The sequence below is a fragment of the Artemia sp. Qi Xiang Cuo genome, chromosome 5 (assembly GCF_049724085.1).
Source record: "Artemia sp. Qi Xiang Cuo chromosome 5, ASM4972408v1, whole genome shotgun sequence".
In the NCBI taxonomy this organism is placed as follows: Eukaryota; Metazoa; Arthropoda; class Branchiopoda; order Anostraca; family Artemiidae; genus Artemia; species Artemia sp. Qi Xiang Cuo.
In genome coordinates, this window is record NC_142798.1 from 24,655,053 (window position 1) to 24,681,334 (window position 26,282).

Here is a 26,282-nt window from a genome sequence, read left to right on the forward strand (position 1 = left end):
TTTTGAGTTTAAACTATTTATTGATACTGATTTGTAATAGTTTTATTACATTAGTGTAATAGTTACGCTTGGAAGATTATTTGACTTTATTTTTGATTTGTAATAGTTTTGTTAATTAGTGTAATAGTTACGCTTGGAAGATTATTTGACTTTATTTTTGCTCATTCTTGACTTAATAGAGCTCTTTACTTTTCTTTGAAAAACTTGTCTGTGTATAAAGTTTACTAAGTTAATTTCTGTTCATTTGAGTTTGACATAATATTTTTCATGGGAAAAATAATATTTTATATCTTTTCAGTTTTTTTCTATAAGAATCCATAGTATGGGTTGCTATTTGCATGTTGTAGAAACTTTTCAACAATTTTTAATCCTGACAAAAAGCAGCATTATTGAATTTAATTTTATAGCTTCTGAAGTTGACGTGAAAAATAAAACTTAATATTACTCCCAATAGGTTTTATGTATACTCTTTGACAATCTGGATACACTTAGGCCTACACTCTTTATTTATTTAAATTGTAAAAGCAGAAGTAGTAACAGTAGTATCCCCAAAAGTTTCAAATTATTACCCCCAGTCGTTCTCAATATATTGCTGAAGTGTCTTATTGGCAACCATAAACACGATGTTTTTTATTTCTTTTAAAGTAACATTTAGCTTTCAAGCGTGATGGGCCCACATGCATAATATCCCTAAGGACATAGTTGCTGGACCGTTCTAATATGCTGAAACAAAATGGTTGTCTCAAAAATTTGACTGGATACGTTTGGAAAATGAAGGGGCTTGAGACAAGGGCTGCTTACCCTCCAATCCTTTACTCTTAGAAAGGACCCTAGAACTTTTAACTTTGAATCGAATTAGCTTCTTTAAAAGTTTCAATGATATTCCTAGCTATAATAAAGTGGTGCTGTCTATGATATTGCTTATATACCCTTTTGCAAGGGCGCCGGCAGAAAATTTTCCAGGGGTGGGGGGCAAATGCCAAAATAGCAGTGGTGGTTGGGTGACAGGGAATATATTTCAGGAACTTTTACGTCGGACTAAGTTTATTTTTAAATACTTTTAAGAAACAACTCTCAAATAAATAGAACAATTAAATTGCATGCAAAATGAAATAAAATACAGTAAATTTTAAACCGCAAGGATTCCAGGCAAAGGGATCAACTTGTTTAATCAGTAATATATTTAATTATTTTGCATTTAATATTAAAAGAAAATCAAACTAAAACCAAAAGCACAGAAGTAATGTTACCGTAGTTTATAACAGATGTAGGCTTGTTTCTATGCAATTTCCTACGCCTTAGAATAGTTTATAGAAGGAGTAGAGATACTAAAAAAAATCATTCTGCCTGCACAGATACCACGTTTTGATTTTATAACAGTCATGTAAAATTTAGGCTACCTGTTTCACAACAGGACGGTTCTCCCCCTCGAACTTAAATCCCATGTATATTCAGACATTAAAAAAAAATACATTAGAGAAAAAAATACTTCATATTTCAGTTATCTCTATTTGGATTTTGATGGGCAATCAAACAGTTCGTGGTAATAATCTATAGGTACGGAGCGACCCGGCTCTATAGTAACCAAACTCGAAAAAACTGAATTTTTATGCCAATTTATATATCAAAAGAATTGACTTAATATGCTGATTCCAAATATATAAGTTTCATTAAGTTTAGTTTTACCCATCAAAAGCTATGAAGCTGAGAAAATTTGCCTGATTTTCTAAGAGAGGGGAAAGACCCCCTCGTAGAATTTTAAGGAAAATCAAACCACCAGATTCAGCGTATCAAAAAACCATACTGTAGAGGTTTTAAGCCCATATCTGCCAAAATGTTGAATTCTGTAATTTTTGCCAGAAGAAAGATCACGGAAGTAGAGGAGGGGGTCCGACTCCCACGCCCACACCAAATAAGGGCATAGACTCCCACGCCCACACCATATATGGGCATAGCCTCCCTAGGGAGAAAGATTGCGTAATGGGGTCAATGACCTCTTTTTCCAAGGTCGATTTATTTGATGTTTCTATGTGTAATAACTCCAGGGCGAAGGTTGCACATGCGCATTGAATTCTAACGGGAACAATGTTATTGATCTAGGACTCGAGGGGGAAGTGAATTTCCGAGAAATTGATTGCGTAATCGATCGCGAATGTCATGGTGTCCAGAAATAGTATTTGTTGTTGATGCTCTCGAGTCAAATGTTATGACTTTCCCGGAAACAGTTAGATCACGTGTTTCCTTCTCAGCCAATCAGCGAGTCGGTTACATCCCCCTTCTCAGCCAATCAGAGGCGTGCTTACATATTATTTACCCGTTACATAACAATTCACCTTTGAGATTTTGTATATAACGGACATTCAATGTGATTAAATTATCAGAAAGTATTTTGACGATGTGTAAACAACAATGAATAAATTTGATGAATTAGAAGCCATGTCTACTTCAATTTGCAATGTAAGTACATTTTTTATTTTCAAACGAGTTTTCCTTGGACATCCTCCAGTATATTCAGCTAAAACGTAAATATATTCCTTTACCCCAAATCCCCCCCCAAACCTTACAAACATCATTATAATCAATGGAAAACATAAAATATATTCTTTTACCCTCGAAACCTAACCCCCCCACCATTGTTTTACAACCCCAAATTCTCGCAAAAAGAAATAATTCTCTTTTTGTTAAAGTTTGACTTTTCTCAATTGTAATCTTTTCTCTAACTGAGACATCCATCGCTCTGTTGTTATTAGCTCACTCTGATTTGACACAAGACTCCAGTGCGTGTTTAAAATTAGCAGTCACCCTTTTAAGGCACTTCCTGTAACAGGTTTCTCAGATCAAAATGGGGTGTTTTTCTCCTGTCAAATTAAAACGGTCTCATGCAGACAATTGCAATTTATGAAGCGCAGGCATATACAATCTCTTTTTGGAGAACCGGTGAAATCTCGTTATTTTCAAATTAAGATCTAACAATATATTTAGGACATTGGTGAAAGGGGGGGGGCCATCATTTTAAAATGAAAAACAAAACGGTTTCTTCGCGTTTGGGCAGTAAGAGAACCGATGGTCTCTAAGAAAAAAAGATAGCTTTAGTATGTGTACATTTACATCCAAGATTGTAATTTAGGCCTATAAGCTGCTAGGCTGACAATCTTTTTTCTATTTTAAAAACCTAGAGACTTGAAACATTTAAAAATATTTCTCGGCATGGTAAAAATATGGGCATTTCGTTCAAATTTTACCTATTGCTGTGCTTTTGGGTTTAGGGGGAGGGGGCTTCTTAGTGATTAATGCTTGGTCTAAACCAAATTATATGGATGATGATACTAACTTTCGTTCTATAAAAAGGGGAAATTATTTAGATACTAGCTTTTTCACTTCCTTTTAAGGCAAATTATGAAGAATGCGTGCCCCCTCCTTCCAAGAAAGCCAGAGATGACGAGACTGCCCCATCAGTACCAGCCCCAATGCAGCCTGGCAGAAAGTTAAAGAGAGAGTGGGAAGCTAACTACAATGCCGAAGCTATGCAAGATCGTGAAATAGCCGGCTCAGTCGCACAAGAACATAGCGACATCGCCCCGTCCACCCTCCCGCATGCACTACCTGGGCCATCTGGCACCCAAGTACAGCAGGGATATAAAAATGTAAGCTTTTTTTCCTACCTTTGTATTTCTTCCAATTTTTAGTCCTTTTCAATCCCAATATAAACTTATCTCTGTGAGATATTGACCCCATATTACATATCTAAATATAATTTTTTGCAAAGAAACCACTCTTTTCTAATCTTTGCTATCTCTTCACCGCTATCTCATAATAATATTTTTAGCTAATTTTCTAGTTTACTCTTTGATAACCTTTTTAAAGCAAAATGATATTTTTGCTATAATATTATAGTTTTAAGTGGCCTAGAATTAAACCCTTTTTTTAATCACATTAAAATTTTGTCAGATATATTAAAGGACTTTGCCCCCCCCCACCTATTAAATCGGGTCGCTGGTGTCACATAAATTCAGCAGTCTGCCGAATAGGATCGTAGTGAAGCAGATAAGTGGTACTTTATCCCGTACATAATTTCCTCATAGAAAAAAGACTTTGCGTTATGAACTGCCGTTTTATTTAAGCACAATTTTCTATGATGATGTTATCAAGTAAAGACCACGGTTTTTAAAAATCCTAATAGTTTATACCCATTTCCTACATCTTTTCGCTTTTCGCTTTTTTTAAACACTGTAAAATTAAAATTTCATAGATTTTAAAAGATGTTTTTCCCCCACTCAATTTGTGTTGGACAGAGATTATAGCATTGCAATCTCTTACACATATGCCTAATTCTAATTTGCGTAACGATTGTCTAGATCAACTTGCCATGATTTTGCATGGAGAGACATTCCTGAATAAGAATTAACGGTTCTCGAATTTAATTGTACTGTTTCCCAGAGAATACGCTTGGAAACAGAGCAGAAACGAGATTAAAAATAATCTAGGATCATTTGGAGTCATAGACAACCTGTACGGGGAGTAGGTGAAACGACTTATGCCGCCTAACAATACGGTTTTTGGGGAAATTATGTAAATGACCGGAGCCTGGAAGGCGCCGATGAGTCCGGAGCCCGGGAGGGCGGGGGGGACACGGTCCGGCACGCGCCGGGGGGGATGCGCCACGGGTCTGGGAGGTGCCACAGGGATGCGCTGTGGCTCCGAAAAGCGCCACGGATGGTCCGGGAAGCGCTGTGGGGCAAGGTTAGGGGGGGGCGCGGGAGGGAGCGCCGAAAAAATTTTTTTTTTTAACACTTTGAAAATAAACGACCAAATTGTCGCCTTCCATGACATATCTTAGATTATCTTCAGTTGAATTAATCAATTGCTATTAAGCAATAATAATCCAAATTTTAACTGTAGGGATGATTTGAATACATTGAAAATACGCTATTTTTTTTATTTACAGATTGGACAAGCAGTGGTCACTTATTCGCCGTCCAGTGAAGAAGGGGACGAAGAGGAGGCACATGTGGAGCCCCCCAATAATTCCCGATGGGATGATTTACATCAAATTTCAGATAATATTGACGACTTTTTTGGTTATTTTTTAATTGTTGTTTATACCGCAGTTGAGATGTTTTAGTTTAGACAAAAAAATTGGAAATTTTAATTTTTTTGTCCCCGGGAATTAACAGTGACCACTCCCGCCTCCTAACCCAACACGACTCCTCTTCGAACAACTGAAGTGGATCATTCACCAAATATTCTTGAACAGCTTGGGGGAGGGAGTATTATAGAGGAGGGAGAGTAGGGTACAACTCTCCCAGACTTTCAGTTGTCCAAAAGAATTTTAAATGATATAATTGTTTTCACTGCAACGTTTGGGGATCCCTTTAATACACTAATGGGGCGAAAATTTGTTTTTGACCCTGTAGAAATTGTACACAACTATGTAGATAAAATTCGTGCATTTCTGGAGAATCAAATTCAATTGTGGAGGGGTAGGGAGTCAATTAAGGTCTCCGTTGTTTTAAAAGTTTTCTATTTGAAAGAGGGGAAAAGCGAGGTGTATTATCATTATATACATTCTAAGATGCATTTGGTTTATTCAAATTTAGAAAATTTTGAGGGAGTTTTCATAGATTGGGTCTATCAAATTATAACGCATCTCGAGAACTTTAATGAAAACAGTAGTGGGTCTCTAGTTCTTTTTGTTGAAAATTTAAGTGTAAATATTTGTAAATTTAAGAAAGATTTTATTTTAAGAGGGGGGCATGGGGGAGGAAGGGCAGCAGTTTTAAAATATAAACCAGATCTAGCAGGTTGTCGTGGTTTCCAGAAGATCTGTTTTGAAACAGATCAAAAGTATTTCAGATATGCTTTCCTCATATCAGCCTTTCAGCCTCTAGCAGATGATGCTACCAAGAAGAATTTAGATCACTAGGGTGTACCAGGGAAGGAGGGGTCCGATTTCCCAGTTGTAGATTTTTATTGTTTAGAGGGGAAATACCCTGTAAGGCTTCGATCCATTGATATGTTTGAAAAGGCTAATGCTCACTTAAATATTGGCGTTACTGTGATACAATATGAAATTTAATTTGAAGATGGGACTTGCTCAAAAAATAAGGGTGTGGTTTTCCTAGTAAGAGGTCCCTCAGTTGATTTGGTTAACACTGGGTTCGATTGCTATATACACCACCAAGTCAACCGAACACAATCGGTCATTTTAATCCGATCACTGACATGAGTAGTTCTTGGGAAGGGGATGACAAGGGGAACTCATTTCTACTGTCTAACATGCTTTTCACAAGTCCGTAGTGATATAAAACTATGGTGTCATATGAAGTACTGTATACGGCATGGATATCAGACAGTTGAAATGGTTTCAGGGGATAGGTCCATTCTACGTTTTAAAAATTTCCAAAATACCCTTCTCCAGTCAACAAAATATCTTTGGACTGTGAGGCTAAGCTGGTAGAGGTGAATGACCCCAAATTTCCAAACCGAGTCAAAGAACATCAGGCTATTGCAGTGTCCTACGCCCACGCGCAAAGAGACAGTTCTAACACCAGGCAGGTGTTAGAAATAGTTGAAACAGTGGATGAGGGGGACGAGTGCAGGGTCAAGGCATTGACTGACCTGATTTGCTAGTATTAGTGCTCGTGGTCACGCGTGGTACAGCCCATTTAGCAAAGGTGTCGTTCTGCATAGGATCGTATAGCGATTACCAATCAAAAAATAGTGGGTTTTGGCACGGGATAGTGGACAGAGGTGGATAAGGGGACTCCCGGAACCCGTGGGAGGAATGGAACAGTCAGAGCCCATGACACGTGGTGTCAGGCCATATCATCGGGAGGTCTTCCGTGTCGAGGAGTTGCGCATCACGAGTGTCCTTTCAATGTGAGCCAAAAGTTTTTACCACTGTTTTTAGTCACCACTACCATTCTTCCAAGAATATTCTAGTTAAATACCGGTAACTTCTGTCTAGGGAGGGAGGGGGAGTAGAGTGTCCATAGGTAAATAGTTCATTTACCTACAACATCATTCCCAAATCAGCTGAGAAGTTATTGCTTCTCGAGCTGAAATGGCAGGTAGTGTATAATGGGCATATGTGCTGGAATAAAATCAGGTTTTTAGATTACTTTAGTTTTTTCCCCAATGCATTGAGTCAATTGATACAAGTGCAAAAAAGCGACAATTTTGATAGCTTTTCCTTGCTTAAACAGCACTTTCCAGACAGTGAAATGTATGACCTATTGACCTGCAAAGGTATAAATGCATACGATTATTACTGTTCTGGCGCACGCTTAAGTGAGGAGAAACTACCTCCAATTGAAGCTTTTTACAATTCACTGACCAACAGTGAATGCACAGCCGAGGAGTATGAGTTTGCCAAGAAGGTGTGGTCCAAGGGGGATTATAAAAATGGGTGGGATTATTGTAGACTGTACTTGGCCAGTGACGTTCTAACTCTGCTGGATATAGTCTGTAAGAACACAGACCAGATCTATTCAGAGTTCGGGTTAGATATAGGCTATTATTTTTCTACACCCCATTTAGTGATGGATTTAATTTTAAAAATTATCAAGGAGTAAATAGGCCTAATCACCGACGTAGATCAGCAAATCTTTTTAGAGCGAACCATTAGGGGAGGTGATATTTTTCATTGAGACCACATCTTATCAACCGACCTGAGCAGACAAAGCACCAGTGTAAAGTCAAGTGCAGTTCTCTTGGACCTGTGCTCGTTGTACCCCTCTGCAATTTCACACTGCTCTCTGCCGTGTGGGGACTATCATTGGCTTGAGAATCCTTGTGAGATCCCCGAAATTACCACCGTCGAGGACAACGGGCCACAAGGATGGTTCTTTGAAGTTGACAGACACATTCCGCTGGCGCTTCGCGACTCAGTCAAAGATTTTGTCTTTCCGTGTATCAATCGGCCCGTGAGCAGGGGCTCTGTGAGCCCCTACAATCGTTAAATGGTTGAGGATATGGGGATGCACTGGACACCCTCTAAACAGAAACTGATTGCTGATTTGGACCCTAAAGAGAATATCGTTGTTCACCATGTGCTTTTGCACTGGATGGTGAGCAACGGTTTCAAGATCACTAAAATACACAGGGTCCTACAGTTCGATCAGCGACCCTACTTGAAAACATTTATCGACACCTTTGTCGATAAACGCTCTAGGGCAAATTCAAAGGTGGAGAAGGAAATGTATAAGCTCATTCTAAATTCAGCGTTTGGCAAAATGTGTGAAAGCGTTCGTAATAGATCTCACTTTGACGTCGTGACTGACCCTCTAGAGTGTGCACGAATTACTGCCGACCCCAATTTTACATCGTTCACGAGCATAGAGACTGGCATGGCTCTTCTATACAGGCGAAAGCAAAATGCGGTACTGAACAAGAATATCGCAGGTGGTAGTTCAGTACTAGAAATTTCCAAAAAGCTCATGTTGTCGTTCTATTACAATGCGTGCAAGGTGCAATGGCCACGGGAGGGGGAGGTTCATGTTTACTATGGGGATACAGATTCTCTGCTGTTAAAGGTAAATGGGTCTGAAGATTAATTGGATGATTTAGAAAAGGGGGTGCACATCAGCACGCGGATGGATTTCACCAACTGGACTCCATCGCTCTAAACCGAGCTGGTGAAACGTCAAGCCCCCAACCAACTATTAAAATTAAAATCAGAGACGGGGAGTGATTTGATATCCAGGGGGGTGGTCCTGGGCCCCAAAGTCTAGTGCGTGGAAACTCATAATGGGGAAGAAAAGAAGGTGTGTAAAGGGGTGCCTACACACTTTGTAAAGAACAATTTCAACATGAGCGTGTACAGATACTGTGTAGAAAGTAGCCTAGTGCCGAGAGCACAAGTGCTTGCAATTCGCTCTCTACAGTATAGAAATTATACTGTGAGAGTGGAGAAGAATGCAATGTCATGTATATGTGTAAAGGTATATGTTCTCGAGAATTGTGTGACTGGCCAACACCATGGCCACTATCGTTTTTCGGACAGAGTTGAATTCATAGAATCTAGCAACAAAATTGGTCTGACACTATCAACATCACCTAAATCTAACCACCTTAGCTCACCCTCATCTAACCCAAGCACTAACCATCACCACTAACTCAACCACAAACCCGCAGAGACGACAACTATTGTTTTCCCATCGCCGCTCCCCGGGGGAGGGGGGGGGTCCCTTCCCGCGGCCGCCCAGGGGGGGGGGGGGTCCCCGCCCGCGGCCGGCCGGCCTTCGGCCCCGCGGCCCCGGGGGGATCCCACACCTTTAAATTCACCATCATCAAGTTTAACTGTGCTACTAGTTCCCTGAGTGTGTGTATTTTCTGTTGTACACAAAGTGTCAGGGATAGAAAAGTGTTTAAGTTGACAAAAAGTGTTGTACAGAAAAGTGTTTTTAAAGACAAAAAGTGCTTATTTATAAAGTGTTATCATTGCAGTTCATGTTGAACAAATAGAGTTTTCATTTTGACCATGAAATTTTGTCATGTTGAACAAGTGTTATTATTATTTTTATTGTTGTGCATGTTGACTGAACAAATATTTGTTTTCATGCAGTGCCGAAATAAATGCTACCCTGAAATATTGTTTTTTTTGTTATTGAATAGATAGATCCATGGGGAAAATTATTACTACTTATTCATTGAGCACATACGATTTACAGTTAGTTTTAGTCTGACTATTGTCAGCAGTATGTATCAATTTAAAAAGCCTTTCAGATCGCTTCTGTGTGGTCCCTCAATGTCGGGGAAAACAACACTTTTTACTAAAATAATTCAAAATTGTGATGAAATTTTTTTGGAAAAACCGAAAAAAATCTACTATTGCTATAGTATTTGGCAAGAGTCCTATGATAAAATAAAAGCTATTGACACAACCATACCAATACAATTCATACGGGGACTCGATGTTTTAAATAGTATTGAACCGAACTCGTGGCTGATTATTTATGGTTTAGCTAAACTCATTGAATAATTCTCGCAGGAAATGCTGCAACTTTTCACTGTTTGATCCAATCATTAGCGTATTAATGTTACAGTGGTTCCACTCCATATGATTCATCAGAGAACATGCATGCGACCTCATGCTGAGAAGTGCACTATCTATATTATCTTTCGAGTCGTTCGTTATTAGATCTCACGCCTGAAACTAAAAAAGCACATAGAACCCCGTACCCCTAAAAGTATGTTTTAATCAAAAACACAGGCAACAAGCAAACCATAAGGTTAAAGTTTGATGGACATTAATCAGAGCACGCCAGATGATCTACGTGTAGTCACCGACATTTTCAACAATTAAATTACAGTAGATCTACCGGAGCACACTAAAAAATGCTATTGTTCGCCATTTTGACGCTAAAAAAACTACACAAACAATAAAATTTATTTTCCATTTTAAGCACTTAAACACTCATGCGTAGGAAGGCCATACTAAGACACGGTGTTGACAATGATTTCATTAATCTAATATCTGAACTTTGTCTAAATTTAACTGAGGGCAATGCTCAACTACAATAAGTTTTTACACAACAAAAAAAACAACATCGTTCACCTTTACGTGCCTGGGATTTAAAAAAAAAGTGGCACAATTTTAAAACAACGCGATTACTTCAGGCGGGTGGTAACTTTTTCATACTTTTACTACCGATAATTGTAAGAATTGTAAATAGTTTTCGCTAGTGAGAGAGAATGGCAAAACCACATAAATTGACACCTTTAGAACTTGTCCTCCGCCAGTCAAATATTTTGAGGACAATCTAAGCAAATTTATTAATGATGTGAATATTGCCGATGACAAAAAACTACGTTTACTCCAAGATGCATTGCGACGCGTGGGCAAGCATAAACCATATCGTAAGAGACCTGCCACCATCGCCGATCCTTCTCAACAGGACACATCTCCTCAAGATTCTACAATGTAATCAATGGAGAAGGAATTGAATTCGATTGTATTGAAAATTGGAAAACTAGAACCACTGACCTATCGAGAACAGAGTAAAAAAGTATTATCTTATCTCGTGTTGGAAACTGGTGATCGAGCTCAAGTTAATAGCAAAGATACACAAAATACAATTGAGGGGCAATTTTCTAATCGCGTTGAGTTAATTTATGTCATTGTGAAGAATCTTAAATGACTTATATACTTTGAAAATAATCTTTATAACTGTTTCTATGTATAAAACCGCCACAAGAGTCTTAATGTCACTGATCGAGTAATAAAGAACCTAATGGACATTAACTCTCCAACATCACATTTTAAAAAAGAAGAAGAAGATTACATCATTGAACGTACTATCATGACCACTGATTTTAAAACATCTATGGCTGCTCGGCAACAGCTAAGACAACTGGAGTGAAACGGCTGTTTGCGCAAAGGCGCTGTTCTCTAAGCTACAGGTCTAAGTATAAACGAGATTGAGTTCTGAATTGTGTCTATGAAAATATTGGGGAATTGAGAAGTTTGAATTCCCACCAAACGATTTCCAAATCTGTCCTCGGCATCCTAACATTGAGCAATGTACATGTCGATATAGACACTGAAACAAGGGGAACAAGGCCTCGATAAAAATTGATTCACGGCCAAAACGATTTAAAAACTTCAGCCTTTTTCAATGGGCATATCTATCCAATGTATCTTGCAATATTGGATACAGAATGATAGCGTTATACTGTACACTAAACCGCGAGTAGGGGTACAATTAGTGTGCTGAGCTACTATTCCTATAATCGTCCACTGAAGCCACCGAGAGCTATCGAACTTGCAAGGGGTATTGAAAGTACTATCGAACAGGCGTTACATAAGAAAAATTAATTAGATCACGGTAGCGAATTTGTTAATCCTCATGTTCAAAAGGTTCTTTTGAAATATAATACAACACTTTATCATAGTCACAGTCCTATAAAGGCTTCATTGGCTTAACGATTAATAATAACGATTCGTATATTAATTTCAAGATATTGCAATCTTAAAATAACACCGGATTTTATCCATGATTTAGATAAAATCATTCGGAGCTATAATACACATACCACATGTTCCCTGTCATACTCGACCCCCACAGTGGTCCCCTAGAGAGAGAAAACATTTGTGATTCTTTTAAATGAATGCACCCCTACTGAAAAAGAGAAAAAAAAGAAGAAAGTCACTGAATTCAATGTTGGTCAAATTCCTATAGCCACCGGTATTTTAGAAAAGGGGAATTATTTATGGAGCATCGAACTTTTTAAAGTGTCCAAAATTCTAGATACCATACCCATAACATAATGACTGCGAGACACCAAAGATGATGAGAGTCTTGGTGGTTTTTATGACTATGAATTACAAAAAGTTAGAACCACTAGTGACATGTATCAAATTGAAAAGATATTAAAGAGTCGTACACGCCACGGTAAGAAACAGTTGCTCGTTGGCTGGATATGATACAACTCGGATTTTGATTCTTGGATCAGTGCTGAAGACATTGACTATGCTCAATGATTTATATGTGACCTTTATGCTCAATTTATCTGATCCACTCTACAATTATCTGAATAAAACAAGTAATTTTTTGAAGAAAATCTCCCCCGCCATCAATTTCGACTAGGAAAACTGTGAAGTTGCTCTTGTCGACTGTATTCTCAAAAATACCTATGACATTAAATAAAAGTTCAAATAGGGATAAAATCCTTTTAATAGACAGTGATGATAGAAATTCACAAAAATACCAGATGTTTCGGTATTTCTGGTATTTTTGTGAATTTCTATCATCACTGTCTATTAAAAGGATTTTATCCCTATTTGAACTTTTATTTATCGTCATGGAAAGGCAGTGTGGTCTCCGAAATTACCTATGACATCCTGAGAAAGGATCGTAAATATGAAATAAAAATTAGACCCTATGATTGGCCACCACCACCAGGTGATCAAGAACAAATTCAAAAAATCAATTGGATGGATTATCCTTATATTGAATTACCCTACGAGGAACTCACTTGTATGAATGATTTATGTCGTACTATCAATAAAAGAATTTCCGCTCGTAAAAAAGGAGCTTTTCATTTCAACTATTCAAAGGAGGAGGGCAAGATCTACATTAGTTCACCTATTGCCAGTGAAAAGGTTATTCTCAATGATAATCTAAAGGATGTTCTTAGCTTTAAGTTCAATATAATCAATGTTAAAAGTGCCGGAAACACTTATTTCATTTTTGTTGACTATCCGCCTGCCTTCTCCACGGACACCTGTATATTTCTCTATTCTTCATATGTGGAAACATCTCGGGTTGGTAATTCAAATGTTCTCCTCCTACGAGTTCTTGAACGAAAAACCAATCAAGAACATATTCATCACTACAATATAAAGCATCTTCAGTATATTCCCGTAAACACTTCCTATTTGGAACTCTGTCAGTTAACACTAAGAACCGAATTGGGTGATCCAATAGCAATTTCAAAGGGTTTGGCTGTGATTACATGACATTTTTGACCCATCTTTCAACTGCAAGATGTCTAATAAAAAAGTGGTATTCACTGGTCCTGATATTGACTGCTATGTTAATACTCTTGGTCCAAGACAACATGGCACTGGACTGGACTACTACAAGGGTCGCTCTTCAATGTCTAGCTATGGTCTTGGCAGTTGGTTTGCTAAGCTATTTCGCTCTTCACTACCACTGGCTAGAAAATATCTTGTACCGGCTGCAACGGATTTTGTATCCTCTTCAAAATTAGACTGTGTCTTTGGCAATGATTTAAAAAAAAGGGCTATGGAAATTCTGATGTTCAGTGCACGAAGTCTGTGCGATGGATTAAAATAGACGGGAGAAGGCTTAACGATGTTAAGAAACACTACACACCTCATCATTCTCCAATCAGGTAGGACACGACATAAGCCATTTCTGTAATATACAATAAGGAAAAAGCCACCTTGTTGTGTAAAAAAAAGTCCCAGGAAGAAGAAAATTGTTAGATCGAAACTAGATTTCTTCTCCTAAAATGTCCTACCTACCGCATAAGGATTCTCAACCTTCAATCACCGCCTCATTGAATCTATTCAATGCCAAAAATGTTGATGTGAGTGTCAAGCATGGATACTATGAACAATTTTATCCTCAACACCCCCTCTCAAATAAGCTCTACTTTCAAGTGGAGTATAATGAAGACTATATTTTAGGTTTAACATACATATTTATGGATTTACAAATAAAAGTCCGGAAATCTAAGATTTCACTAAAGCTTCTAGGTTGGTGACTCTACTATGAAAATTGTATACTGAATTATTTATTTCGTCAAATTAGTGTCTAAGTAAATTTCAGCCTAGTGAGGATAAGCACCAATCTCTTAAAGTTTACAATCTCTTCGCAATTCAATCTGGGGACGCCCCTGTCTCAACCAGACATGAGTAGTGCCTCCAGAGAATCTGGGTATATTGCAAATACTGATAGTACAGATGCACTTAAAAATGCTACAACTAGTGAATTACATCTAGTTGGAAAAATATATCATGAAATATTTAATATACCTCAATGGCTGCCGCCCAATGTTAAAGTAGATATAAAATTGACGCTTGCGCCCTCCAATTTCATATTGAGAAAGGAACTTGCTGGTAATCCCGATGAAAGTCTTTCCCTCACCACGGCAATACTTCATGTGCGCAAACAACAGGTTATGAGTTATGCTTCTTTGGCCGTTAAAAAACTGAAAGTCAATGGCAACTACATTGCCTTACGTAGCCCCAAGAAAATCCTAACGACGTGACTCGGCACCGGGTGTTCATGTAGAGTCAACGACTCAACATAGTCAAATGTCGAAAATACTTCAATGTGTGCGTTGGCCTTTGTAAAGAGTGATCAAGTACGTAGATCGTGCACAGACTTCCCATATCAAGTCTAGAGGTTTGGACTTTCATCTCTTGTGTGCAAAGTAAACGGCATCCCACTCTACAATCTATCTTTTGATAGATCCTATAGAACATTGTACGAGTTGACCATGCAAACCCTAGATCATGATTCGCAACTATTCGAAAATGGTATAACCGAAGATATGTTTGCTAAAACACATGGTATCATTTTACTGGATTTGTCGGGTACACAGGATATGAGTATAGTACGTACGGGGAGTGTGCGTTTAGAGTGTACATTTGCCGACCCATTGGTTGAGAGTATTGCACTAATCTCACTAAACCAATATGAAACCTATTGGGAAATCACTCCCGAAGGCAGTGTTCTACTAGACTTGGCGCCATGAACACCAGTCAAATAATCAATGTATTTAATATGGACCCCTACATGTCCCAGTACAAATCCTATTGTCTGCCCTTGGACTTTCTTGGAAAAATTCTAAGTTACAACAATACATTAATTATTGTTAATAGCAGTTCATCGACTGTGCTGCTGGATTATTGGCGTTTCATCTTTCAAACAATTAAGACGATTGAATTTTTTGATCCTCTTGGTCTATCCTTTACATTCCACACACCCCACATAAGCAACAATATTGTGACCAGTGGGGAAACTATTATTTAAAATCGGCAAAGAGTGTAGAATCTAACGACTAAAAGCTCTGGTTTCCAAACACTAGTATATTTTATGTTCTGATATTGTGGCTATACTTACAAGCAGTTTCTCCACATTTATAGTGACAATCCCCGTCTGAATGACTTTCTAGTGGAAAATATCCTCTCAGACCTATATAGTATTGATTTCAGTGCCCTAAGAGTAAAGTGCTTAAAAAATGTTTGTGAATTTGTTTATTAATAAAATGTATATATATACAACAATGTCTTTAAATCTCCACTTTTAGATTTCTTCATCTTCGATGTATAGGCAACTATCGTGAACCACTAATGCTGGTAAATCATTTGGATTCACTGTATATTGATCCTGATTGACTGCAAAGTCAGGGTCACATTTTCTACAGTACAATGTAACTTCACTCTTATCATATCTCTTTGTATAGTGAATTATACTACTTGCATTCATATTATGAAATTCACGAGTTTCAATCTGTCTATTTGAAGCAATATCACGAACAATGTTTTCATGTGATGAATCACATTCGGTCACAGCCCAATAAAAATCACTGTATTTATAGTCATTGTAGGTAGTGTCATCACAGCGATGACGTAGAAACCAGATTGTCTTGTTACCCCAACAGTTGAATCGTAGACCAGATTCCTCTTCCCAGAATAATTTAAATCCGTGACGATACTAATCTCGTAAAAATAAACTGAAATCATGTTTGGGGTTCTTTCCAATCATAGCGGGGTAAGTATTCACCTACTGATCACATTTATCATAGTGGCAATTGGAGCACAGGTGCCCTCTAGGATGAGAGTCACACACCTCCTCAAGACATGAATTACATCCTTTAATTTGTACTGCATAGCCTCTATGTAATTTACAAGGATTACATAATTTACACTTTTCACTATAGTCATCAATAATTGTACAAGTATCACATTGATTCCAACTGCCAAGTGTGTACATGCACAATGTACATATATAGAACATTTTTCGGTTTCCGATGTTAACTCACTCGCAGCTAAAACAAAACTGATCGTCATCGTTCGATAAATTCAACGAGAGGGAAATGGGGGAGCGAGGAGTAACACTGTAAAGTTACCTCTTTCGAAGGATGGGGGAGCCATCTACATTCAATCAATTGGCATTGTTTTCAAAAGTATATCCACGATATGATTCTGCTTTGTTCCTATTAATATATCAATAAATTAACTATAAGCATTTGAATCACATTTTAAAAGTTTCATACAATAGTCCAATGGGGAGAATCACTCCTCATTATATTGTCAAGTGTTCCCTGACGAGAGAATATCCTGCGTTTAAGAGATAACTCGAGAAAAACATCATCCAAAATCAAATGTTTTTCTATAAACACTAGATTTGATCTAATTCTCTCTTTCTCAAATTTATTCATTTTTCAATCCTTTCACTCTGACTGCTGACTCTAGATTGACCCTGATTCAATAGCCCTAACCAGAAAAGAAAGAGAACATTTTCGATTTCGAAACAATTTTATTGAATAATTACAACAACAACAACAATAATACAGAGCATGTACAATCAGCGATACTGTTTATTGTCTTCAATATGTTTCACCAATGCACTTAAAGCACATTGAAGTCTATTCACATGTGCTATATCAACTTTAGCGGCGAAACATAATTGATCCTCCATTTTAAATTAGCTCAAGGATATTACATATCATGCATATACTGCATCCCATTCCAGACAAAGCCGCGATCCTTTCGTGATTTCCACTGCAATGTTTGGTGCTCTTGTACTATTATCAACAAATCCACTATCAACTTCTAATTGTGTAAACATTCCTCTCGCTATCGTCAACACACAAATATATATCCAAATGAGTAAAGTCAAAACTGTTCTTCTTCTTCTCACTCCTTTGAATTCTATTCACAGACTAAGAAAACTCTAGCAAAAACCCGTTCCTTATATTCACACCGTCGCTAATATGTAAGCACCCCTCTTATTGGCTGAGAAGGAGGATGTATCCGACTCACTGATTGGCTGAGAAGGAAACACGTGATCTAACTGTTTCCGGGAAAGTCATAACATTGGCGAGAGCAACAACAACAAATACTATTTCTGGACACCCTGACATTCACAATCGATTACGCAATCAAGTTCTCGGAAATCCACTTCCCCTTCGATTACGCAATCAATTTCTCGGAAATCCACTTCCCCTTCGATTACGCAATCAATTTCTCGGAAATTCACTTCCCCCTCGAGTCCTAGATCAATAACATTGTTCCCGTTAGAATTCAATGCGCATGTGCAACCTTCTCCCTGGAGTTATTACACAAAGAAACATCAAATAAATCGACCTTGGAAAAAGAGGTCATTGACCCCATTACGTAATCTTTCTCCCTAGGGAGGCTATGCCCATATATGGTGTGGGCGTGGGAGTCTATGCCCTTATTTGGTGTGGGCGTGGGAGTCGGACCCCCTCCTCTACTCACGGATGCGTGTTTATTTGTTTTTTTGTTGTTTTTTCCCCCTAGGGCTGATCGTATCGACACAGTGGGCCTAGACCGTCTAGAGAGGGTTCATTCTAACGGAAATGAAAGGTTCTAGTGCCCTTGTCAAGTGACCAAAATAATTGGAGGGCAACTAGGCCCCCTCCCAAGCCACCTTTATCCCAAAATTGTCCAATCAAAAATTTGAGGTAGCTTCTTTCTTCAACTTACTTTAAAGGCCCAATAACTATGTCTTTAGAAATAAAATGACCCCCCTGGGGAAAGTTTTTTAAGTTATAAAATTAATATATTGTTTTATTTGTTATTGGGAATATACATACATTTTTCGGGTGGGAAGGGGAGGAAGAGTTTTCTGCTGAGAGAATTTTACACTGGAAAAATTTTACATGGAGAGGGAAGTTTCCAGGAGGTGAACTTTTCAGGGGAAATTCTACGCTTGGTGAATTTGCTAGAATTCCTTTACGAAAGTTCTTTTTGTCTTGCTTTTTCTTTACCGATTCAGTTTTAGACGTGGAGATGTTAACGGTAAATGTCTAGGTTAAATTTTCGCCAGGATTGAATTGTCCAGAGGATATTTCTGTGGGGAGGGGGATTTTTCCCTGGAGGAGGAGCCAGGTATCCTGACGTTATTAAAAAACCCATCAGATATTAAATTAAACAAAACAAATTTTTTCAACCGAAAGTCGGGAGCAACGTTAAAACTTAAAACGAACAAAAATAGTACGTATGTGCGGGGGGTTGCTCCCTCCTCAATGCCTCTTTCTTTATGCTAAAGTTAAAGATTTGTCCCAATTCTTAAAAACTGAGTCCTGGAACGCAAGGGTTATTCAGTTATAACAAAAAGTAATTTTCTTTTAAGTGTCAAACAACTGTAGTATCAAGAGCGAGGTATTGAGGAGGGGGGAGGGCAACCCCCCACATATACGTGATAATATCTGTTCGTTTTAAGTTTTAATGTTGGTCCTTGCTTTCAGTTCAAAAAAAAAAATTATTTAATGAACCTTAGTGATAAACATTTTTCTAAAAGCAATGAAAAAAGTATGTTAATTAAAGCAAAAGTATATAAAAATGGAAGAAGTAAGTAATTAAAAATAACGCACAAAACAAAAGCCTATTTACTAAACTAATATATAAACTTCCAGCATTCAGTTCTGTTCAGCAATGCTACAACGTTAGACGGATATTTTTTAACAATATCGACAGTTTTGAACTTAAATATAAACACCAAAATATTTAATGCCTTTAGACTCAATTGTTTATAAAAAAATGAAAGCATTATCAAAGTAGTTTGTCCAAAGTAAAACATTAAAACTAAGCTTAAAAATCAAATAAAAAATTTTTAATTCAAAATTTGTAATTTAATTTTGAAAACCAAAAACCAATAGCCTAAATTTGACACTTTTATGCTTCATAACTGTAAAAAATTAAATCTTTTTCAAAGCGACAAGTAGATAAATACAATCACCCCTCGAAAAATAAATAAATGACAATAAAACACAAAAAAACATATCCGTTTAGAGGGAAAGTACAAAAATTCCCAGCATTCCGTTCAGGGGAAACATTTCTGATTATAGTGGCTTCTTATATCAGCTCATGGGTACTCTGGCAGTGCAAGCAAAAGTTGACGGCATATTTTTATGGAAATTGCCCCTTATTAAGTTGTTTTTCTTGTGTTTTCTTTAATTATACGAACTTTCTTGGGTACTAATAACAGAATTTATTAGGCTACTAATAAACAAATACATATTTAGGATTACCATAAAAAACTGATTCTTTGATCGAATGTTATCAATAGTTAGCCTCTTACACTTTCATTATAGGGTCAAAATCTATTGGCAGGCAGTCAACAATGGGGCAACACACATTTTTTCTACGGTTTTTGCATATTCTGCTTTTTTCTTTTGGTTTCCTAATAATTACTTTATAGTCCCAAATTTCAAGGGGGGGCATGATCCCCTGCCCCACCCTGCCGGTGCCCATGCCCTTTTGAAAACCTGCAAGCATACAGTTTTTCTTTTAATTGAAACTCCTAAACGTTCCCTAAGACTTTCATCTTAATACTTTTAGCGTCATTAGTTAGATTAACTGCAGTGGTAGCATTAAAAGTATACATATAGTGCCCTCTGGCTAGTTCAAAATCCCCCACAACTTACCCTTAAAGGTCTAAATTGATAATATAAATTGTTCTTTAGATATTGCTTTGTCACCTTTGTGTTGTTTTTTATTTAGTTCAACATCCGCCTAAATATTCCTTAAAAATTTCACCTTAATACCCTTAGCTTGAGAAGTAACAATAGTTCTAACAGCATTAGTAGCAGTATGTGCATAACACCTTTGGTTTCTTCAACATTCCTTCAACACACGCTGAAAGTTTCAGCTTAATACATATCGTCAACCATTCCTGAAGTATTTCTGATGCGTCCGCTTGACAACCTGTTTGGGCATAGTGTGTTTTGATTTAGTTCCGTACGGTTTCTATATATCCCAAATTTATCGCCTTAACATCCATAGTTTTAATAACAGCAGTAGTAGTAGTAGCTGTAGGATTAACTGTAGTAACCTAAGCTTAAGTGGCAGTAGCAGTAATAGAGGTAGTAATTATGGTAACAGTAGCAGTAGTATGAATAGAAGCAGTAGCATTAGTTCTAACATGCATACCTTTGTCAATAACATATACTATGTGTAAATAATGAACGAATTGCCTAACTTACAACCCTTGTCCTGGGACTCTGGGGAGGTTGCCATCCCCAATACTGGACCTTTCAAAAATGCTGAACAAAATAGCTCTCTCAAAATTTCGATCGGATATATTTTAGGGAATGATGGGCTTGGGGGGGGGGGCTGACGTCCCTCCATTCACTTTTGACTCTTAAAACGGGCACTAAAACTTCCGAATTATAATCAAATAAGCTCCATCCGATCCGAATTTTATACAATTACCCATGGGCATAACTTAAAACCTTTATCCACGGACTCTGTGGGATTGTGTCTACCGTAAAGACAGTGTTGTATGATTTTCGGACTATTCGAAACAAAATGGCTATCTCACAATTTCAATTGAATGTATTTTGGAAAAAGAGGGTGTCAGGGAGGGGGGCTAGTTGCACTCAGGGGCGCCCATATGGGGGGGGGCAGGGGCTCTTGCCCCCCCTGGCTGAATGATGCTGCCTTATTTTTATATTTTTGTTCTGAGATTTCTATTATATAGCATTAAAAGTAGCAATTAGACGAAGTTTGCCCCCCCCCCCCTAAGAATTCAGCTTATGGGCGCCCATGGTTGCTTTCCATCATGTTTGACTTTTAAAAGAAAAATAGAACTATACATCTCAAATCAAATTCTAAAGTTTGCACGAACGCCCCTTCCGTAAAAACCTTATATGCCGATGGGGTATAACTTACGACCCTTACTCCCTGACTCTGGGGGACCCAAAGGGTTTACCGTCCACCCCAAAAGGTTTTCTGTCCACCCCAAAGGGTTTATTATATGATCTTTGGACTAATTTTGAACACAAGGCTATCTTAAAGATTTTATTAGATGTATTTGTGGAAATCAAAACGGAGAGGGGGGTGGGTGGAGTTGGCTGACCTCGATCACTCTGACTCTTAAAAAGGGAACTAGAACATCTGATTTCCAATCAAATGAGCCCTCTCCGGAGTTTAAACGACCACCCTTTCAATAAAACGCCATATGTCCTCGGGGTATAAGTTCTAACCCTTGCAATGAGGACTCTGGGGGGGGGGTGTCATCCTTTAGACTAAATTTCCAGACTCTCTCAAAATTTTGATTTAGCGTGTTTTGGGAATTGATGGGTGGGGAGGGAGAGGGGCTTGCTGCCATCCAATCACTTTTAACTATTAAAAATTTCCAATCGAGTGTGCCTTTTTTTGAAGCTTTTACGACATCAAATGGCCATGTAAAAATTTCTTTCAGATACATTTTTGGAAAATACAAGGTGTCGGAAAAGGGGGAGGTACCTGCCCTTCGATCTCTTTGGATTTTAAAAAGGGTGCTAGAACTTCTGACTATCAATCCCGTGAGCCCCTCGGAGGTTTATACGACCACCCTTTCTATAAAAACCTTATATGCCCCCAGGACATAACTTGCGACTTTTGGCCCGAGGAAGGCGGGGGGGGGGGTCATCCTCAAAGACATAATTTCCACTCCTTTTAATTACGTTGAACAAAATGGCTATTTTAATCTCAAAATTTCTATAAGTTGCATTTAGGGGATAAACGAGATATGGGGGAGGGGGTATCCACCTTGCAATTACTCTCAATTGCTAAAAGGACACTACAACTTCTGATTAATAATTTTACGAGTCCCTTCCGAAGTTTATACGATCACCCTTTCTATACATACCTTATAAGTACCCAGGTCATAACTTACACACCTTAACCTAATGGCTGGAAGGGGGGGGGTTCAATCTCAAGGATATAGTTTCCGGACCTTTGAACTACGTTGAACAAAATGGCTATCTCAAAATTTTTATTGTATATGTTTGGGAAAAGGTGGGCGTGGGAGGGGGTCAGTTGCCCTCGAATTACTTTTGACTATTAAAACGGAAACTAGCCCTATCAACTTCCAATCGAATGATCTCTTTTAGATGTTTCTACGATAACAAATGGCCATCCCAAAATTTATATTTGATACATTTCGGGAAAATCCGAGATTGGAGGGGGGTATCCAACCTCCTATCACTCTTAATCTAGAAAAAGGCACTAAAACTTCTGATTAACAATCAAATGAGCCCCCTCCAAAGTCTATATTATCACCCTCTCTATACATTAGCGCCCATAAGCTGAATTTGAGGGTGGGGGGCTTAGCTGGTCTAACCGACACTTTCAATGCTGAATAGAAATCACAAAACAAAATATAAAATATAAGGCAGCATCATTCAGTCAGAGGAGGGCTGGAGCCCTTATCTGCCCCCCCCCCCCATATGGGTGCCCATGTTTCTATATAAATCTTATTTGCCTCTTTTTGAAGTTTACGTTTGAAGTTAACGTTTACGTTGAAGTTTGCCTCTTTTTTCTACGACAACAAATGGCCATCTTAAAATTTATATCAGATACATTTCTAGAAAATACAAGGTGGGTGCGTGTGGGGGGGGATATCCACCCTCTGATCACTCTGAATCTCAAAAAAGGCACTAAAACTTCTGATTAGTAATCCAATGAGCCTCCTTCGAAGTTCTTACGATCACCCTTTCCAATTAAACCTTATATACCCCAGGGCATAACTTACAACCCTTGCCCTGAGGGCTGTAGGGGGGTTGTCATCCTCAAATACATTATTTCCGGAACTTTCACCTACGTTCAACAAAATGGTTATCTCAAAATTTTGATTGGATTTGCTTGGGGAAAAGTGGGCGTGGGAGGGGGGTTAGTTGCACTCCAATCACTTTCGACTATTAAAAAGGTTACTTACTTACTTAGGTCTTCCCACGCCAGCTGACGCATAAGGCGACAACGGTGCCTCTCCATGACGATCTCTCTTGTGATTTTGACGAAAGTTCTTTGAGCAACGATCTCAAAAGCGCAGCCTCCTTTTCAAGGCATTTTCCCAGTGTTGTCTTCTGTCGCCCACATCTTCTGATGCCAGAAGGAACCCAAAAACACACATCGTAGGGTGAACGGCCCTCGCCCATCCGCACCATGTGACCCCAATATCGCCATCGGTTAGTCATAATTCTATCGATCACGAGAGGCTGCTTTGTCTTTTCACGTATAGAGGCGTTGGTGAGCTTATCAATCCACTGGACACCGAGGATACGCCGAAGACAAATGTTCTTAAAACTCTGGATTCACTGTTCCTTTTGCTTAGCCAACGCTTAGTATTTACTGTTGCATATTTGTATGGAAGGAGCACTACTATTTACAAGTCAGAACTTGAACTTTATGGAGTATCTCAGATTCCTCTGAATACTTCTTAGTTTATCGAAGGTAAATAATTTCTGAGACCACACTGGCTAATCATGATAAACAAAAAATCGCGAAGAAAGGAAACGAGGACAATTAACAGCCAGTGAAAAAGTTGAAAAATTATGCAAATATTCGGTCAGACCTCCGCTTGACCGTCCTCAGTGCAGAATAAACTGATAAAAATATAAAAACCAAACCTTAAAATAAAACACCAAACAAAATTTGAACGACCCTTTCTAGTAACGGTGAAAGGGTAACTTTCACCGTTACTAGGAAAGGGTCGTTCAAATTTTAGTTGGTGTTTATTTTAGGTTTGGTTTTATATTTTTATCAGTTTTATTCGCACTGAGGACGGTCAAGCGAGTCTTGACCGAAATATTTGCATAATTTTTCAATTTTTTCACTGGCTGTTAATTATCCTCGTTTCCTTTCTTCGATTTTTTTATTTTATTGAAGGTGCTTCCTGCGCATGTAATCCCGTGTGGTAATTTCCCGCTCAAGGCTACCATCATATTTAATTACACTACCAAGGTACTTGAACTCTTCAACCTCCTCTAATACATCAGATCCAATTTTAAGTGGTGGGGCAGGTAGGGTATTGACGCTGTTTCGCGAGACTTTTGTTTTCAGTGGCCGGATTAACAGACCAACTCACCCAGCCATGCTGGAGAGAAAAGCGATATTATTCTGTAGTTCCTCTCTTAAACGAGATAGGGGGGTTATGTCATCGGCAAAATCGCCATCATAGAATGTGCAGTTTAGGTTCAGCTGAATTCCACCTCTGAAGTTACATTTTCGAAGTACGTAGTCGATGAGAATAGCAAACAACACTGGGGAGAGGATACATCCTTTGAGCACATCAGCCTTTACACTGAATCATTCTTTAGGGTCCCCATCATCAGTCCGTACAGCACATAACTGATTCTCGTATAGCCTGACAATCATACACAGAATTTTGTCTAGCACTCCATAATACCGAAGGATTTTCCAAAGGGAGTTTCTGTGGACCGAATCAAACGCTTTCAAAAAGTCAATGAAGGCAACAATAATCTCTGCCATTCGTTTGCTTCTTCTATGAGTACCCTCAAACTGAATATTTAATTAGCGCACGATCTCCCTGGTCGAAGCCCATGTTGTTCATCTCTTAATATTGCGTCGACTTTTGACTGAGTACGGTTCAGTAGTACTTGGCAGAAAATCTTACTCCCTACAGATTGCAAAGTGATACCTCGCAAGTTATTACAGTCGGTTGTTCTGCCTTTCTTAAAGAGCTTAACGATAACCCCTTTCTTCCAATCGGTGGGAATATTTTCAGTTTCCCATATCTGAGAAATAGCCTCGTGAAGGGGCTCGGCAAAGACTTCAGCTCCATACTTCAAGAGTTCAGGCTGTAAGCCATCAACCCCTGCAGCTTTGCCATTCTTAATCTTATCCAATACTGTCATGACTTCGAGCAGGCTTATAGGTTCTTCGCTTATGTTAAGTTAGAGGACCGATAGCTCAAGTAGAGGAGAAATAGGGCTTGTGGGCGGTGGAAGTTTTAGTACCTCATTGAAGTATTTCTTCCATCTGCTGTCAATGTCTTGCTTTTTTGTAAGAAGTTCACCAGCCTTACTTTCAATCATAGGTGTTGGCTTTCTGGAATCCCCAGTTATTTCCTTTGTGATACGATAGACTGTTCGACTGTCACCCTTACTGGCGGCTGGCTCTGCTTCAGCCGCCTTTGTCTCAAGAAAGAGCCGTTTTTCATTTCTGGTAGACCGCTTTACGGCCTTGTGTTATTCCTTATATTTATATTTCAAAAAATCTTTGTACTCGACAGTGGACTCACTCTCGCATGATTCCAACATGACTTTGGCTTCTTTTCGGTCATTCATAAGTTTCCAAGATTTGTCACTGATCCACTGCTCACTTTTTTTTTTGCATACCCTATGTTTTCTTCGGCGGCACCCCGCACACATTGTACAATAAACTCTCATCTCTCGTTTACTGTTGCAGTTCTGTCTTCAGTTGAAAGAATTGCAAACCTATTAGCAAGATTCATACATTACGCTAGTTGAAGATTCTTGCGCTGGTGCATCCGGAGGTCAAAGGACTTGATAGAGTTTTTACATTTCTTCACTGTCTTCAGCTTGAGTTTGAAACTGGCAATCACCAGTTGGTGGTCAGAGTATGTATCGGCTCCACGGTAAGTTCGCACATCCTCCAGCGATCGTCTATGGCGCTTTTTCACCAATATGTGGTCAATCTGGCTTCTTGTAACATCGTCAGGAGAAGTCCAAGTATGTTTGTGTACTTCACGGTGGGGGATCCATGATCCACCTACTATCAGGCTTCGGCTGGCTCACTTATCCACAAA